A 19122-nucleotide genomic window follows, 5' to 3' on the forward strand; every position below is an offset into this window, starting at 1 on the left:
GTCCATAAAAGTTACTCTCTGCTAATTTGATATCCCATTTTCCAGCTTTACCAACATCTGAGTCATCTGATGTGTTTGTGAATGTATAGTGGGATGAGGATGTGTGACAATATTTTTTCCACAGCAGAAATGTGTATATTTTTTCATGCATACATAATTAAAAATGGTTGAAAGCGACTTTGATTAAGCTTTGTCAAAAATTCAAACTAATGTTAATCATATTTCAGGAGACATCATGCAATAATATTTTCAGCCACAAAAAGAAGACTGCCTAGGGAAAGCCACCACATTAGGAAAAAATAAATCCCAAAAAATAAATACCAGCTTGTGACTGGAAATATTTTGCTTTCTTTTCTTTAGCCTATACTAACAAGTGACCACTGTCGAGCAGTTACTAGGATAAAAAATACATATATAATACTAGCAAGGCTAGGGAGAAATGAGGAATCATAGAAAAGGGACATGAATATTGTTTCATCTCAGAATTGAAACGAGTAGAGGCCAAAACCAGCAGGGTGGGGAGTCTGTTCCAGATGGCAGGAGCTGCAGAAGCCATTCCACCAACAGTAGCCAGCTTGTAGGGACAGGCAGAGAGAAATTACTGGGCTGCCAACAAAGCACCAGGTAATGCAAGAGGGGGACTAACCAGTGCCAAAGCTCTGATGGATGCTTCCTTAAAGGGGTGCTCCTGCAGGAGCTGGGAGGGTCACAGTGACTCAGAACCACGCAAGGTGGGGGAGGCAAGGGGATTTTTTCCTTAGAGGCAGCACTGACTCATAAAGCCTTTTCTTTTCCTTTCTTTTTCTTTTTCTTTTTCTTTTTCTTTTTCTTTTTCTTTTTCTTTTTCTTTTTCTTTTTCTTTTTCTTTTTCTTTTTCTTTTTCTTTTTCTTTTTCTTTTTCTTTTTCTTTTTCTTTTTCTTTCTCTTTTTTTATTTTTCTGTTAAGTAAAAATGTTCTGGTATGTTCTCTTTCCAGAAGAATTTGCAGAGGACATTTTGGAGATACATTTCACAGAGCCAGCCAAAGGCAGCCCCAGGCCAGCTCCCCCTGGATGAGCTCCCTGCAGCCTCCCCGTCCTGCTGGCAGCTGTAGGACACCATGGTTCTGCCTGCAGACCAACAGGACTGAAGGAAAACCATCTATCCCAACAACCCACTGTCAATACCTACAAGTAACAGGATAAAAACCGTAAATGAAATCAGAAGTAATTTTTGCAAACTATGAAGAAGTTTTTTTGGGCGAATATATGCTCACTTATATCCTCTCTTCTTTTATAGAAGGCACCAAATGTAATAAGGAAATTCCCACACACCACCCTGGCTTCAACCTCATGGAGAGCAACCTCTCATGGCCCCTGATGCAGGGGTTAAGAAACATATCAAAAATAAGGTTTTGCAATGGGAAAAGTGGGTGCATACTCCCAGACAAACCCTGCAAGCCCTCTTGGCTGCTCAGACTCTAAGCCCAGCCTGACTTTTATTGAGATGGTCATCAACCACAGCATGAGGGTAAGGCTGATGCAGGGAGACCTTTCTCAAAATTTCCTTCATGTTGAGGACCCAGTTGCTCTTAATATTCTTTTCTAAGATTGAATTGGGATAAGATTTGTGCTCAGAGTTGGTAATGCAAGTCACAGTTTGGGGATTTCAAGTGCAAGATGTCAAAATCTCTCATGTTCAGAAAGTCCCTTGCCAGTGCTTTGCCATGTTTCTGTCTCAGATACCAGTTTGAACTTTGGAACCATCCAGTTAAGTCATTTGGGATCTGGTGATTTGACTTTGACTGTAAACACTAGTTTTTAAAGATGCCAGACCTAGCAGTTGGTTTAAAAACTGAACAATAAACATGCTTATTAACTAGCCACACAAGATACACACATTGAATCTGCATTGGTTGTTTGGCAGCATCATGAACAGTCCCCTCAAACTGATTTGATGACTAAACACTGTTTAGAATAGTAACTGATCCTGCTGAGAAAATCTAACTGTTAGGGCTAAAAGTTTCTTGCTGTTCACATTCCTTCTTGAAATTCTGTTCAGCTTTTGGTCTAAATTTTTCATGGCAAAACTCACTAAATTAAAAATGCATTTTGGAGTGATGCCAACAACTTACAAAATTGTGCTTGGAGTTTCTTTTTTCCCTGTTAAAGTTTTTTTTATTTAAATCTAAAATTTTTTCTTTTTTTAATTACAATCTCAAATCATCTCATCAAAAGTGTAAGGTTTTTTCCAACTCTCACAGCAATAAACCATTCAAGATTAATATATTCAACTAATTGGTCGACTGAAAGCATAAATTGACTTGATGGTCAACAGGAAGAACTAGAACAAAGGTTCAAAATGTGCAATGAGCTGAAAAATCTGTTTTGTACCAGTTCTGTTGATCAACCTTTAAAACCAGTCTCACCCCATTGAACTGAATAATACAGTGTCTCCTTTAAAGGCCAGCAGTTTTCCAAGCAGATTTTTTGCATGTCACCCCCAATTTAGAAAGCAAGCTGACATGGAGCTGACACCAATTTTTGACCAAGGGAAGGAGCAGAAACCTTGCTCCTTTAGATCACACACATTTTGAAGGCCATAGTGTGTTTTTCAATAGCACTGTTGAGTTTAGTGCTGCCATCTCGGGGAAATCGGAGATGAACGATGTTATTTAAAAAAATATTAGAAACAGCAAACACAATTTTTTTGGCAAAATGTGACGATAAACATAAAAAGTCAAAAGATAAATCAGAGTTGCTGAAGGGACCTCCAAGACTTTACAAGCTTTTCTATTTGCCATTAACCTCCTCAGCTCTGACTTCTTTTGCCAAAAATTATATTTTGCTGATTTATTTTTTTACTGTTGTGGGCAGGAGGTCTATAAAGTGATGCTTACAAGTCCTGGTAGAAAATGTTACATTCTGTAGGTATTTCTAGGTTTGTGTATAAAATCTGTGGGGTCCACCCTGACAAACACACACCCCTGAAACCCACAGGTGATGCCACTGGACTTCTAATCACTGAATGAGGAACAAATCTTTGAAGAGAAATAGGACTGGTGACACATTGAAAAGGGCTTCTAAGCAGAGCCCTGCACACAGGTGCTGGGTGCATTTGCTCCTCTTTTTTTTAGTCATTGACTGTACAACAGCGTTTCAAGGTAACTGAAAGAAATATTTATCCTTCCTGTAGCCCCAAAATGAACAAAAAAAAAAAATTAAACCTTATGAGGAAGCAATTTCAGGCTGGGGAAAAAGAATTAATTCCTTTTTGGTTTTTATTGTTGCTTTTCATTCTCTCATAAAGGAAATTTATTTTCAATTTCCAAATTACATTTTCTTTCAAAATGAAATATCCAAGCATTTATTTCTGAAATGTCAAAGGGAAATGCATTAAAACGTCTTTTATAAGGTGGATTAGGATGGCGTGTTGAACTTAGACTTGATCCACAAGTACCTTTGGTTGACTTGGAGAGGGGTTATTTTCATCCTGTTACACAGAGAGCTCCTCCCGGGGCTGCTGCAGGGTGGGGAAAGGTGGTGGGGATGCTGAAATGTCAGGGTGTCTCAGCTGACACCCGGTGCCCGCTCCCACAGGTGGTGACTGATGGCACTTGCCAGCTGTCAGGGGCAAACCCATCCAGTGGCAAGCAGTGGGCAGGCAGTTCTGAGGCTGTGGCAGCCCCAGAGCATTCCCTGGAGTCACCAACTCCAGCACCTGCTGTGGTGTTCCCCTCCTGGCCCCTGATGTCCCTCCTAGCCCACAGTGTCCCTCCTTGGTCCTCCTTCACCCCTGACGCTGTTGACAACGTCCTGCTGGGCTCCAGGAGCTCCAGTTTAGTAGGACAGGGATGATGCCAGGGCAGAACAAGATCCCTCCATTTGCTGAATCATCCCCTCCTCTTCCTCGTGCACCACAGCTCTCCTCACCTGCTGATGGGTGACTTTTGTGAGTGGGCTTCTGACATTTGTCCCGTGCAAAACATGAGCAGGACTGCCCAAGAAGGACAGATTTTGCCCTGGCCAACCTTTCCAGGATGAAACTCGAGGCAAAGAGGTGCCTCTCTCTACCTGTCAGCCTACACCCCTGCCACACACTTTTTACTGTTGACTCTTCTATTTTTTGTCATGCTCTCTGCTTGTTGTCTGAGATGAGATGAAAGATTTTTAATAGTGATGGCATACAGCTCTAGAGACAAAAGGGTCTATTTCTTTCTTATCTTGGATGTGTTAAAAACACTCTACCTTCATCCCGCTACGTTCAAAAGGAGACAAAAGTGAAACGAAGCGAACAATTTTTCAGCACCATTAATAAAACAACCCCAAATGATATAAAATAGCCTTGTTTCACATGACAAACACCGTACCCACGAGCTTTGGCTTCTCTCATGAAGAGAGAGAGAGAAAACCTTCAGAACTTTTTCTGGGCTCTCAAACTTCCAGCGCGGTTCGTAGGGGCTGTAATTTAGCCCCAGGCATTTGAGAATCTACTTTGTGTGTTTTGGCAATGACATGAAAATGCAGAGAGAACTGTACATCTTGCAGTTGTACGCTGAGCTGGGCGATCTGAGGGGCCTGTCTATAATAGAGGAATCATCTTTTCTTCAATGAAGTGCTACTATTGTTGTGATCTTCAATAAAGGATATAATGGATGCATTCATGTGGTGGCTGTTGTTTGTGTGTGATTCTTTCAGCGCACGGCTAAGCGCACAAGAGTCCTTTAAACTCTTCTCTACTCACATCCAGTAGTGCTAGCATTTTGTGCCAAACTAGGTTGGTTTTCCCCCTGCAAGCTTCTTTTCCTATTATTTTTGGATAAAGCCAATTGACCATGAAATGCCTCTTTATTGCAAAATGATATCCCCGAGCCCTCACTGTGGGATCATGGGTTAAAATGCCACTGTAATGAGCATTTGCATGGAGGTGTTGTTGGTTTAAATATTTACCTTTAAAATTAGTCACTTTGGCCTATTGTAGGCATGTTAAGAAAGTGATATTCTTCAGGGGTCAGAAGTGATATGTGAGGCTGCATCTCCTTCTGGGCACTATAATGGCATCAATTGCCCATTTTCATATAAGTCCAAACTGAAGTTACCTCTTTCATGTGGGTAAACAGCATTCTCAGGCCTTCATAAGGTGACCTGAATAAAGTAATTTCCTTCTGTTTGATTGCAGCATAGGACAGAGAAGAGATTTTCAAAGACAAAAGGAGAAGGTTGTGCTTGGAAAGGCAGAAATTTGCATTAACCCACAAAGTAATGGCACGAGCAAAAAATATTTTAGCATGCAATGTGCATGTGTGTTTAACATATCACAGATGCAATAATTAACGTGTGGCCTTTGAAGGAGGGAAGGGTGTTGAGCAAGGCTGCAGCCAACAGCTGGAAGTGCACAGGATGGGCCATGAGAGGATGCTCATTTTTCAACTGTACAACAACAACAACAGCAACACTTTTAGAAAAAGGGTAGGGGAGGAAATGTTACCTTGAATCTGCTCTAAAGAACTTACTTCAATCAATAGACCTACATTTAAATAAGTTTAGATGTAATTATCCGTTACAAATTTGGTTTTCTGCCTTGTTAGTCAGAGATCCTAGGCACTTTTATTTAAAATTTGTACTAATCTCAACCTCATTTAACTATACAATGTGAACAGTTTAGGGAAAGAGGGAGAAAAAAAAGAAAAACATAAAACCTTCCAACATATTTTCTTTTTAGGCAAGTTGAAAAGGATGAGCACCTAGCAAGGTTTTTTCTCAAGTCACTTTTTAAAGATTGTTATTATCTTTTCATATTAAAGTTAACATTACCATATGCTGTTGAGCTTTTGTTGATGGCAGTGCTTAAACTGGGATGTTGTTTCCTTTGGAGATTCTTACTGCCAGTCATTAATTTACATTTTTTTGAAATCGTACAGCGAGTGCTTTGTTGATGCCTGTTTTCATTTTGTTTCTCTCTCTTTTCAGGTCACACATGAGGAGTTTTTTCAAACAGTAAGTTAAGATGATGGAATGAAATCAGTGACATCTGCCACTCATGCTCTCTTCCTCCATCCTGTTTGCCCATAGCCCCCCTTTTCTCCTTTTCTTTTTGTAATGCTCATGGTTTTCATCCCATTCAAAGGCCACCCCCAATTCTGCCCCCCACCCTCCAGTTTCTCCCATAATTACTCTGGGGAATGCATTTGAAGCTGAATCTCTTTCTCTCCTTCATTCTTTGGCCCTTTGTGGCTGTTGGTTTGGGGATGTCTTAATGTTCCCACTTGAACTGAGATATCTCCCTTCATAAACTTCAGTCATGTCCATTTTTATTTCGTCTCTGAGGAAATCAAACAACGTGCCATGGAAATGAAGTGCCCAGCACTTAGCATGATCCCATGCTGATTGTTACAGGCTTCTAGGAATTGTCCTACTCTCTGCTTTTGGTCCCCTATTGTGGCTGACCATCTCCATACCAATCTAAATAAATGAAATCTAATTAAAAAGAAAAAGGACACAACTGCCTCCCAACTCCCTCTTTAAAAGCTGAATGAATAACATCGAATCATCTCCAGTAGGAAATTTATGAGGCTGAGAGTTAGGGTCCTGATCCTGAACTCTTTACTCATACACTAATCCTCACACATTTGATTTATCCTTTCAGCTTTGGTTCACACAATGAGTCATAAAAATAAGTGATGTAGGATTGGGCTCTTCAGAATCTTGAAATGATGCAGTTTTCCCCAGCGTTTTCTTTCATTAATGTGATTTTAACTACTGGCTATTCAGGCAGAAAAAATATACTCAGAACAGAGATTTTTTTTTAATCCTTACTGCATCACGTAAAGAAGGTAGTAACTTGTCAGAGAAGGATTTGATCCAAAGAGCATATAGGTATGCATGTTAGATTTCTTCAGTAATAGATGTGTCCCTCCTCTGTGTCAGATTAGGACCATTGCCAAATGGGATCATCCTATTGTGTTACAGCATGGGTGCTCCCTATTATAGTGCTCTAAAGTATCTATTTAGGACAAGCTGCTTAAAAAAAAGTAAAAGAGAAAAAAGAAAGAAAAAAGAAAAAGAGAAAGAAAAGGAGGAAAAAGAAAAAGAAAAAGACAAGAAAAAAAAAGAAAAAGAAAAAGAAAAAGAAAAAGAAAAAGAAAAAGAAAAAGAAAAAGAAAAAGAAAAAGAAAAAGAAAAAGAAAAAGAAAAAGAGAATAAGAAAAACTAAAAGAGGAAAAAGAAAAAAAAACAAAGAAAAGGAGGAAAAAGAAAAAGAAAAAGAAAAAGAAAAAGAGGAAAAAGAAAAAGAAAAAGAAAAAGAAAAAGAAAAAGAAAAAGAAAAAGAAAAAGAAAAAGAGGAAAAAGAAAAAGAAAAAGAAAAAGAAAAAGGAAACCCAGATGCTTTTTTGCAAGTATTTCAAACTGTAACACAGATCACCACCAAAAAGGAAACAAAGGAAATTCTAGACTACAGTAAAACCTGATCTGTTTAGTATATGCCCTTAAAACTTAATGTGCACAGTTAGGATCCAGTTAAGTGCTCTGTCGCTAAAACTTGGATTGAAGCAGCCCTGCTGTAAAGTTTCTTTCCTGATGTCATTTTAAAGTGAGAAGAGGCAAGAAGAGAAACAAATTGACACGTACTGTGATAAATTCCTGTAATGGATTAGAAACAGTGCACTGCTGTCACTGAAGGCAGAAGAACAGAACCGTTTGGGAAACGGTACAGAGATGCTGGCTCTGGTTATTTCTTCCAGTGGAGGAACAAGAATGCTGGAAACTTGCCTTGTGTGTGTGTGATCCGGACTCAAATCCCTCTGGAAATGCATTAAAAAAAACGGGAGGTCTTGTTGCTAAAGGGTATTGTTTGGAAAAATATACAAAACAACAACCAGCAAAAGAAACTGCTTTTGTAGATGATGGGAAATATCAGGAATGGATAAGTTTATTCACACTAGGCTGAATTCTCATGTCTGTCTTCCTGTTTGAGAGTGAATCATAAGGAAAATTAGGATTTCTTCTGTTCCTGCCTCTTCTGGTACTCAGCTCAGGAGGTGCCATCAGGATTTAAAAAGGCCAATTTTGCAGACCACTGGAGAGGCAGAGGATGGCTTGCTGACTGGTTGGAATCTCATTTATTTTGTTTTCTTCTTCTGTTTTGGGAGAGTACATTTTGGTATATTTAGGAGGTTACCCTCCAACATCTGGGAATAATTTTCACACCAACGGATGGGAAGACAACCCTTGGTTACACCATAGATTCCTGCCCCACTGCTGAATAAAGCACATCTCCATGTGTGTGCCCCTCTTACTGCCCAGGTGGGGACAGCCACCCCAGAGGGTCCCCTCCTCTGAGGCCCCTTCTGCTGGGGGAGCTCTTCCTCAGGGCTGGAAGTCCACAGGAAGGAATCCAGATTTCCCCATTCTCTGCCTCTGAGCAGCTCCTGTTCTACAGGAAAATGCATTTTTCTGACTCCTCCCTGCCCAGTGCATCCAACCCCTCTGAGAAAGGGGTTAGAAAGACCTAATGCTTTTTTTTGGACATTAAAATACATTTTGCCCCAAGCTAACAACATATTTCAGAATGTGAGGAAGGAACAGGAAGGAGGCAGAGAGGGCTTTTTCAGAGCAAAGACTACCTGGATGGTTTTAATGGAGATATAGAACTATACAAGTGTGAAATATTAGTAGTAGTAGTAGTAGTAGTAGTAGTAGTAGTAGTAGTAATGGACTAACTTGCATTCTCACTGCCTGAGATATCATTTTACTGGCACATGCAAAGTGATGCAATTATTTGGCTTTTTTCCCCTGCCCTAAGAGTACCCACAGCCTGAAAGGGACATTTGGGGACCCATTTCCAGTATGTGGATCTCAGACCAAAGTGCACAATGCCAGATGGGAGGTCTGCTTTGAACAGGAGCAGCATGCAAAACAGTCTTCCTGCTGAGGGATTTTTAGGGTGATTTATAATCAGGGAGAAAACACATGTGATGATGATAGGGCAAGATGGAGAACTAAGATATCATCAGTGGAAAAAGCAACACGTATTTTCATACATGTAAAATGGCCAATAACAAAAAAATCCCCTTTAAAATCATCCTCTGAGCAATTTGTACCTCTGCAAACATGCACCACCAAATTTGAGGCAGAGAGAAGGGAAAAATCCTAAGGCCAGCAACCAGCACAAAATGAAATGCTGAGACTCAGAATATCACAATATCAGAGCAAAAGCAGGACTATGGGGCTGGGCAAAAGGGGAATAGCAGGGTAAAGGCACTCTGGGCTAACCTGGCTTCTGCATCCCCTGAGTGCAAGTGCTGCTGAGCCATGGAAAGCTGGAGCACTCAGACAAGCCTTGTGCTGCCCATGGGGGTTTCCAGCTGGCAGCAGACATTCCAGCTGTAGAAGGGGGCATTGCAAAGCTTGTGGCACCAGATCTCAGGCACAGCCAGCCAAGGGGCTGAGCAGCAGTCCATTTCCACCTATGACCACCACACGTCCTGGCTTCTGTAAGTCAGAAGGGGCCATCTGCTCCCTGTAGACCTGGGAATGGATTGTCTTAGATTTGTTGTCTCTAGCAGCAATGACTTAAGTGCTTTTAGTGGAGGAACTGCTCTGGTGATCCCTACTTTCCCATTTTGGCAGCGTAGAGGAGCTGTCATCGGGATTCGTCTGACCTACTATTGTTCATCCCCTCTTCCTTCTAACTAGTAAAATTTCCTGCTGCTTTCCTGTGAGTTAAATACCAGGGATTTAGGATGAGCAGAGCAGCAAATCATCTGTTGGCTCTTGCTTCCCCTCTCTCCCTCTCCATCTCTCTCTGCAAGCAGCGCTTCCTCCAGCAGTGATTTATGTTTGGTTCCACAGGAAGAGAAGCCACTGGGGAGGTTTCAACCTTTGACACCACAGTCACCAGAGACCTGAAGCTGAGCTCATGGCTTGCAAAAGCAGCTGTGTGGATGCCAGAGAAACCCAGCCTACCTCCTGTCCTCACTCCCACCCCGGTTGTTGAGGGTTTTGGTGTTTTAGATGGTCGTGATGGATGTGAAGTAAAGCCATGACTGTCACCAGGAAGCTCCCCATGCCTATCATGAGCAGAACCCATGGTGTGGGTGAGTGCCCGATGCACTGCTAAAATGTAATGGTGCCTACAGTGGTGTAAAGCTCTAAAAACAATCCCTTTACCTCTGATTACAGTGGCTGAATGCAGAGCTTGGGAGCTCTGAGTTTCCTCCAGACTTTACCTTCAACACAGATCATTCCAAGGTATCTCTCGTGCTGAGCCTCCAAACTGCTCTGTGCTGTGTGAAAAATCCTTTCACATCTCCAAAGAGAAAGTGCTTAAGAACATCAGATTGAATATCTTAATTGAATGTGGCCTACTGATTAGAAAAGAGGGTTCTCAGACTGCACCCCTTGTTCTTAAGGCCTGGGCATTTGGAAGGAGGTTATTGCTTTTATCATCAGTGCTGAATAAATTATCTTGCCACCAAAGGGGCAGTTTTGATTTGTCCATCCAGGCAGATGAACACAGAGCTACACGTGTTGATCACACCCTTTTATTTTCATGAAGAGGTGCTGATGGCAGCTGGCACCCAGCTCACCCTGCTGCCCGAGGTCCGGGTGGGGCAGGTTCTCAACCTCAGGGATGGCCCGGCTGCAGGGCTCCATCTCCATGCAGGTGTGCCTGGCTCCCACCCCGAGGCTGTCACAGGTGACCTGCCAGGGGCTCTGCTGCCCAGGGCATGAGCAGCTCTCAGAAGTGAAGCAGCTGCTGCCTGCCCTGCCCCCTGGGAGCCCTGCACTGCGTGCCTCTGGGGCCACCTTCCACCCTGCAGCATCATCCACCCTGGCATGTGCCCCACTGCCCTGGCTGTACAGCATGGCATTGCTGGGTAAACAGCTCAAACTGCCTTTTGTTCATCTCTTAATGGCTCTCCCCTGCACATCACGCTGGTCAGGAACAGAATCCATCGATATCTGAGCCATGAAGCTGAAAACCTTCAAGCTTCTGACTTGCTAGTTCCCAGCCAAGTATTTCAGCTATCAGAGCTCTGTGCAGGGTACGTGGATAATTCTGCTTGTCTGCTCTGACAGGTGGTCTTGAAAACACAGGTTTCCTAGCTTTTATTCTGACTTTAAAAAAAAAAAAAATAAATAAAGTGAGTCAACTTGACTCTCCTAGGGTCTGTTTTATTTCAATAGGGAAACAACTTACTAATTAGGGTAAGACTCTTTAAGAAAATATGTTTTCTATTCCACTGATAGTCAGTTACAAGCGATAACACTGTTAAATGTAGTGCCTAATAAATCCAGAAAAACTACCCAATAAATGTAAGTAATAACAATGATTAACAATAAATTAAATGCAGAGAACTAGGAATGTACCACATTATTTTTAACTAGTCTGGTCCATCGGGTTCTTATTATTCAGTTTGTCCTCCACACCTGGAGTTTATTAGAGTGTAATACAAACTAAACAGTCCCTCAGAGAGGCCATTGGAAGGGCTTAGTATAAAACAATATACAAGTTTAATAGTTGTAACTGACCTTTTTTCTTTTGCAAAAACCTATCTTGGTAACTTGATGCTTACGGAGATGTAATGCTTTTTTACATAATCCTAATGAGTAATTTTCTTTTTGGTTTAATGTAGATTATTTTTATTCACAAGACAGCAAGACCTATGACCAAGTCCATGATCTCCTATTCTTCCAGACATAGAATAGTTATTCGAGAGTATTTTTCTTTCTTCACCCATTTAAAGATCAAGCAAGCAAAAGGGTTAATGCTGTAGGCTCTACAGATGATGAAAGTGTATGGTTAGAAATGACTAAACTTCACCAGAGTCATGCCTGGCTAAAGGTTTTAAGCAGCTTAAAGTTCAAGATTGCTCAGACTCAGGTGGCTTTTTTTTGGCACAGTGCAGAGATAAGGTTCATTTGCTGCAATATGAATCCAGACCTGACCTTTAAACACTTCTAAATTGGACTAGGGGCGTTGGCTGAAATCAGTGCATTTTATTAATACATATCCATGAGTAACAACCAAATGTTCATAATGACAAATGTTGTTTGTAGCTGGAATTTTGAGTCAGTTTTCCTTGGATTTTCATTTTAAAATGTGGAAAATTATAATTGCCTTTTTTTTTTTCTCTCTCTCTCTTCCTCTTTCTCCCTCCCCCTTCACTTTTGAAACCACAAGCGATGGGCAATAGTAAATCCACAAGACAAAAGATTATTTTCTAATTTATTTCCCTGAATTTCCATTGTTACACTTATGCCATCTATTGGACTACAGTGTTTTTCTGTCCTATCCCCTCTTTTTCAAATAAAACATTCTTTAATGTCTCTGAGATTTTAAATGCTTTTAAAACTTAAAAATAGTGGTCAAAAGAGGCATTTTCCTCACACAATGACCTGTAATATATTACGCTCTGTGTTTCCAGTGTTGCACTACTTCTTCACACATACAAAACCCATACGTTGTTTCAGCCTAAAAATCCCTTTTTTTGGATGCCTTTACATGCTCCAAACCAGAACTGCTGACATTGACACTGCAAATTAGCCCATAAACCCACAAAAAACCAGCTCAAGAAACAATTAAGAGAGAATGTTAATTCAGAGCTGTTCAGAGGTGCAAATAAGTCAACTAACATGTGGAATTTGAAACAGAGAACAGAAATATTTCTTTATAGTCTACATTATCTTCAGACCTACTCATCTTGCAGGATTGGCTCCAATTCTTACTCACTCAAATAGTGTTGCCAAAAACCACATACAGCTTGCTCACCCTAAGCCTTCATTTTATAATCAAAACCATTTTTATTTTGATTCATTCCCCCTTCATTTTAAGGGATGAGAAACTACTCCTTGTTCCTGCAAATATCATCTTCGCTTCAAACACAGACTTCACTTGCTTGATAAAATAACCAGGCAAACACTACAAAAATAACTTATTTTGAAACAAATAAAGGATAAGTACAATTGCCAAAGATTTTTCAGGTGTGTTGGCTTGGCTTGCTTTTTATTTTCTAAGTATCTCTGGCAGGGGAAAAAAAACTCAGAAGGAGCAATATATCTGGATAATTTTGTAAAAGCAGCCAGGAAAAATGGAATTTGCTGTTGCACCAAGAGGATTTATCTTAATGGCTTATAAAGCCATTGGCCAATGAAGTTGGAAGTGTGGCTCCACTTCTTTAAATATGATATGGTCCATATTCCTAAAAAGTTAGAGCTTGAAAATTACAAATCAGCACAGATCCTGTGGTGGAAAGACAAATGTAAGATGCTGTCATATGGGTGATAAACACTCAGGCTGTGTTGGGGAAGCAAGTTGTAAGACATTACTGTCCTTGGCCTCCCAAAAGGTGCTGAGTGCCAGAAGCTGGCTCAGCTTGGAAGGGACAATAGGGGTCACCTGTTACAATGTCCTGCTCAAGCAGGGTCACCCTGGAGCACAGGGCCCAGGATTGTGTCCAGATGGTTCTTGAGTGTCTCCAGCAAGGGAGAGACTCCCCAGCTCCTCCAGGCAATCTGTTCCAGTGCCCAGTCACCCACACAGCAAAGGAAAGGGGCTGTGCTGCTCTGTTCCTGCCTTTCCAGCACTTTCCAGTGCTGGATTCACAGGGAGCTTGAACAGGGCCTCCCTGCAAGGCTTCTGGTGCTCATTGCATCTGTGGGCTGCAGGAAACAAGTGGCTGCAGCTGCCTCTCGCCAAAATGATGCCACACACCAGTGTCCTTGGGAGCGCAGCTTCAGGCACTGTGGGCCCCGCTGGCATTAATGAAAAATTCACCGAAACCAGGAGAAACTTGAAGGGTCCTCGCTGCTTTTGCTGTCACTTCCCTTACCAATGGGGAAAACACGCTGGGTTTGTAGTACATGGATCTGCTCTCATTTACACTGATGTACCTTTACTCAAAGAGGAAATCCTGGGTTACTCTGACTCAAGGCCTGCCCCTGGGAGCCGTCCCGAGTTGTTTTAACAAAGCTGTGCTCTCCACGCTATCATTTACATAACTGGATGTCTGTCCTGCTTGATCCATGCCCTCATCAATATGCTTAGTGAGAGTGTTATTTGGTTTGATTTATTCTGCTTTCTTCCAAATCATAGATTGATTCCACATAAAAATTCCTGGGGAAATCAGGCAGTTTCTGTCTAGCACTTGATTTTCTCCACTGCAGCCCCCCTGAAAACTATAGTCTGAGAAAGAAAGGTACAGAGGCTGAGAATCAAAGCAGAAGGCTTCTGCAGAAAGCTGAGACTCAAATAAAAATGCACAGACATAGGTAATGATGGCTTGGAGAGGAACAGTTCTTTTGCAATTGAATGTATCGAGCATCCAAACAAACAGTAGATTGTTTCTTGGATTTCTTTATTCTTTTTTTTCTTTTTCATAACATATCTTTTGGGAGTCAAAGCCCTATGTATAATTAAGGAAGTTTCTTTTTTAACCAGATGCATTGGGATGTGTGCTCTCTAAACAAAATAAATAACTATTACAATATGAGAACCGTGGGGTCATTTTATCCCTGCCCCCCCTCCCTCTGCTTTTGAATTTTCTCTGTGGAAAATCAGCCACCATCCCTGCTGCCTCCTAGGAGCAGCACTGTGATCTTGCAGGCTCCTGCATCATGGGACCCCCTGTGCTGGCAATCAGACAGCAGTGCAGACCATCTCTGGGAGGAACAAAGGCTGCACAGAGGTGGGAGGGTGGGCTGGGAACGCGCAAGCCAGAGCATCCCTGGGTGCCCTCCTTCCCAGGCCTTGTATTGGCATGGAAATGATTTCTCCTTATTGATTCCTGCCCTTCTTCATGTGCATGTCCCAGGAGGGTGTTTTCACTCTGCTTGTGCTTATGTTTTCACTTGTACAGGGCTTAGGTGTCTATTGGAGAAAAGTGATAGCCGGGATGTCATTGTGGTGTGACTGGATCGGCATCTGAAAGGCACATGCTTGATAGGATATGTCTTGGAGGCAAAATCCTGCCCAGATCAAGGACTGCTGGTGCCAGAGTGCTCCTAGAAACCACTGGCCCTTAGAAAGTATTTTAGTGGTGCAAGCAACAGGCTCCAATACAGATAAAGGGTAGCAGGACACTTGGCAATAAGGAGGAAAACACTTGCAATGGCCCGAGTGAGCCCAGGAGTGAGTCTTGGCATGCCTGTGAGAACACTGGTTACCTGCGAGAACACTGGTTACCTGGGAATTTCTCCACCACAATCAGTGGGTTTGAGAAATTAATAAGATATTTCCAAGAAAGATGAGAAACCTGGACACAAATTATTGATGATGCAAATGAATGAAAAACCAAAATGGGCTGCATGGGTAGTGCCCAGAGGCAGAGTACTTCTGAAAACCAAGCTTGTTGCTCAGGTGTTTTGGTAAATCCTGCTGTCCTTCACATCTTGTAGGCAGGGATTCTATTCTCTGTGTGGGCAATGTTGACATGTATGTTTTTGGTTGGTTTTTAGGTTGGAGAGGTTTTTTTGGTTGGTTTTTTTGTTGTTGTTTTGTTTTGTTTTTTTCTTTTTCCTGAGATATTTACATGGAGAGCTCTTACCCCATGTTTAAAGGAGAAAAATCCACAAAAGTTAAAATTCACCTGGGGGCAAAGACTGCTCTTGGACTTGACAAATGTCTGGCTGCAATCCAAACAGTCTGACTTCCATTTGGGTTTTTGGGAAAGAAAGCAGCCCTTGGGACAAAGCAGATAGAAGGGTTCCCTGCAGTGTCTCCCACGTGGTAAGGGACGAGGGGGTTGGACAGGTGATTTCAGGGTTGGGCTCAGGCTGACTGACCCTGACAGCTGGATTGGGTTGTTCTAGTGAGGAAATTCTGGAGGGACTTGGCATGCCCAGAAAGCTGCAGAGCATGTGGATGTCATGTCTTACCAGCTGGGGTGGCTATGGACATGAGGGAGAGAGGAAGGTCTGTTCTTCCTCCATGGCCTTGGTTTTCCAAGATGGAATTTTCATGTTGGGAGTGTTCCTCACTCACCAGGATGGATGCCTGTGTCCCACCATGCTGGCCTAACCTTTTCATCCTTACCCGGGCTGCAAAAGCAGGACAGTCAGCAGCAATTAGACAAATCATGGAGAAGTCCCCAGTGCTCCACAGATGCAGAACCAGGGGAGACTGGGGGCATTAGGGCTGCAGCATTTCCCAATCCTGACATGGTCCCTTGGTAGCCACAGGCTGGTAGCCTCAGGTGTCCCAGTGAGATCCAGAGACCATGGAGCTGTAACAGATTAATGATGATGTTCTTTGTCCTTTTTTTCTGAAACATATTATTTCAGGGCTTGGGCCACTGGCTCTCTCTGGAAGCTGTGTCCAAGGCCAGTGCCATGGGACTGGCATGATCTGCCAATGAACTCTTGGAATCTTTTCAGTGTTGGGGCAATGGTGGGAGTGAAGGCCCATACTTTCCAAACCTTTTCCCATATTTTTTCATCAATATGTCAGGGTGACCTCAGGGCTAGCCTAAGCCAGCCTGCTCATTCCCACCAAGCCAGAAGATACTCAGATTTAATTTACCAACTTGGACACTTTCTGAGGCAGTGAGATATCCTCAGATGAAACACTATATTTCAAGATGATTATTGTTATAGTTAATGGAAAAGCAGTTTATATGAAACACTCTGTTCTCTCTGTGTCCCACACTTCTACAGGACATTCTGGATAACTGGTACCATAAAAGTGTGCTTTTGGCAGGATTCAGATAGCAGTAAAGTTAAGCACTTTAGATTACAACTAGAAGAGAGAAGGGGGAGAAAGGAAATTCCTTTGAAAATTATAATTTCAACATGATAAAGTTGGCTGAAGAAGTGCAGCAACAGATAAAAATCAGCCTTGGTTAAAGGCTGTGACCATTCTATAAAACAGTGAAACACTGAAATGTGCAGAATGTGTTTTACCATGAATTAAAAGGGCAGAGAGTTCATCAGTGAGCAGCAGTTAGCTAATGAGAAAAGCAGATCCATGCATTTAGGAAATGTAAAGAAAACTTAAACCTTGTAAATTTTTATGCATTACCCCCTGCAGCAAAATATGAAAACCAGGTTAAAAAAAAACCAAAAAAAACCCCAAACTCCTTCCTCCCCCCTCAAAAAACCCCAACTGAAATCAAAGCCACTGAGTATGTCCATAAAAAGAATTAGGTGACCTAGTCAAAAGAGAAAAAAATAGAATTTAGGAAAAAACCACTATTGACATATTCAGAACAGAAATACTGAGACATAGAAAAATACTAATTTTTAATTCTCCTGAACATAGTTTTTATTTCTCAGTTATAAAACAGATTTTTTTTTTCCAGCTCCTTTTAGCAAGCCCAATCTGGTGGAAATATTGAGTAATGGATATGTTCTATAGGTACATCCTCAGAAGGACACCTAGACATGACAAGGACAGTTTTATCAACTGTCTGTTGAAGTCTACAGGCAAATGATTGCCCTAGAGTCAACCAGAAATCCAGAGCAGTCTCTGGAAGAGAAGAACATCTAGGATGCTAGATTTTCATAGCTTGTTCATGATTTTAAGAAAATTCCCCTGGAAGGTACCATATTGGAAAATCCAATCTACAAATATGCCTCAGGATAAGCAAGACAGGGCTTTTAAAACTAAGGCAACAGTTGGGTAAACTGATTTAAAAGCACATGTGCTGTGTAGAGGCAATGCTAATACATTCCAATTTATGAATCCATTAGTCTGAGAGGTAATTTTGCCCGATATGAAGCTCTTTCAAAATCTATCAAATACTTTATTTTTAAAATATTTTTTTTCTCCCAATTGTTAGCACCATTGACGCCCTTTATACATACAGGAGCAGTCTTTGCTTGGTGAGCTTTTAGAGGACCGTAGCTGACCTCAGATACATCCCTCCTTTCTGCAGGCTCCATCCTCCCTGGGGCTGGCTGTGCTTGGTAGAGCCTGAAGCACCATCCCAGCTCTGGCTTGAGCCCTGCTGCCGGCAATATCCTTAAGCTGGTTAAAATTATCTGAAACATGCAAGGATAAATGAAGTGTTAGCACCTTGCCACCAAGATCTCCCAGACACTACAGCACATTCATCTCTGAGGAGCAGTTGTCTTGGATCAGGTGGAGATTGGCATAAGGGAACTGCAGGCTGGCTGCCTGACTCCCTGTTTTCCTGTCCATGCAGAGCGCCCTCAGACAGTCCCTGCTCTGTAAAGCCATCATGCAGGATTCCTCAGGCTGGAAACAGCATCAGCATGTCTCTAGTCCAAACTTCTACTCAAAGAATGCTCAGCAATGAGGTTGGAGAAGGTTGATTATGGCTTTATCCAACTGTGCTCCCAAAACTTCCAAGGATGGAGACAGCTCTATCCTACAGCTTGATTGTCTTCATGGTAAAGCAATTCTGCTTTCAAATAATGTCTCCTGTCATCCTGCAGTGGCTCTTGCTGCCATAAGGCCTCTGGATCTCTGATCATGTCTTATCAATATCAGCCACTTAGCTACTGGAAGAGGTTAAACAACTCTGGAGGATGTAGATTGATTTCACACACGTGTACATGGTTGGGATAACTGAAAAACTAATCACAAAGTCTACTGCGGACCTCTGCAAATGAATTACAGCAAACCTCCCCAAAAACTGCAGCAATTTTTTCTTTCTGCTTCCAACACAGACCCTTTTGTGGTCAGGCTGGAGTGTGCACTGCCGTGCAGCAGCCAGGAGCCCACTGAGGTACCCAGAGCTGAAAAGGACATTGCAGGTTCTGCAGAGACCCTGCAGGGCAGCCTGGCTGTGGGTACCTGTCTGAGGTGACCACGGCTGCCAGCCCTTCCTGACTGACTTGGGTGTGCTGGGGAAGGCTCTCTGATCAGCTCACTGGGAAGGATTTGCTTTCCTGGTCATCTTTCAGGGACACGGGATTGCAGAGATCACAACATAAAAAACAGGGACCTATAACGACCAAAATCTCCTTAAATTTGAAGCAGACATCTGCAGTAATCCTGTAGATGTCAAATCTGACCTAGAGGACATACACCCACCTCCCTTCCTACATAATATGCAGTAGCAGTTAACTGTAATGAGTGGTAATATAACTCAAGTGCCAAAGGGATTAGACGAAGTGGTCCAGCATAAAACACAATACTCAGGGTTTATTCTATTTATTTTTTCCCCTTTAATTTTAA

The sequence above is a fragment of the Melospiza georgiana genome, chromosome 8, assembly GCF_028018845.1.
Source record: "Melospiza georgiana isolate bMelGeo1 chromosome 8, bMelGeo1.pri, whole genome shotgun sequence".
NCBI lineage: Eukaryota > Metazoa > Chordata > Aves > Passeriformes > Passerellidae > Melospiza > Melospiza georgiana.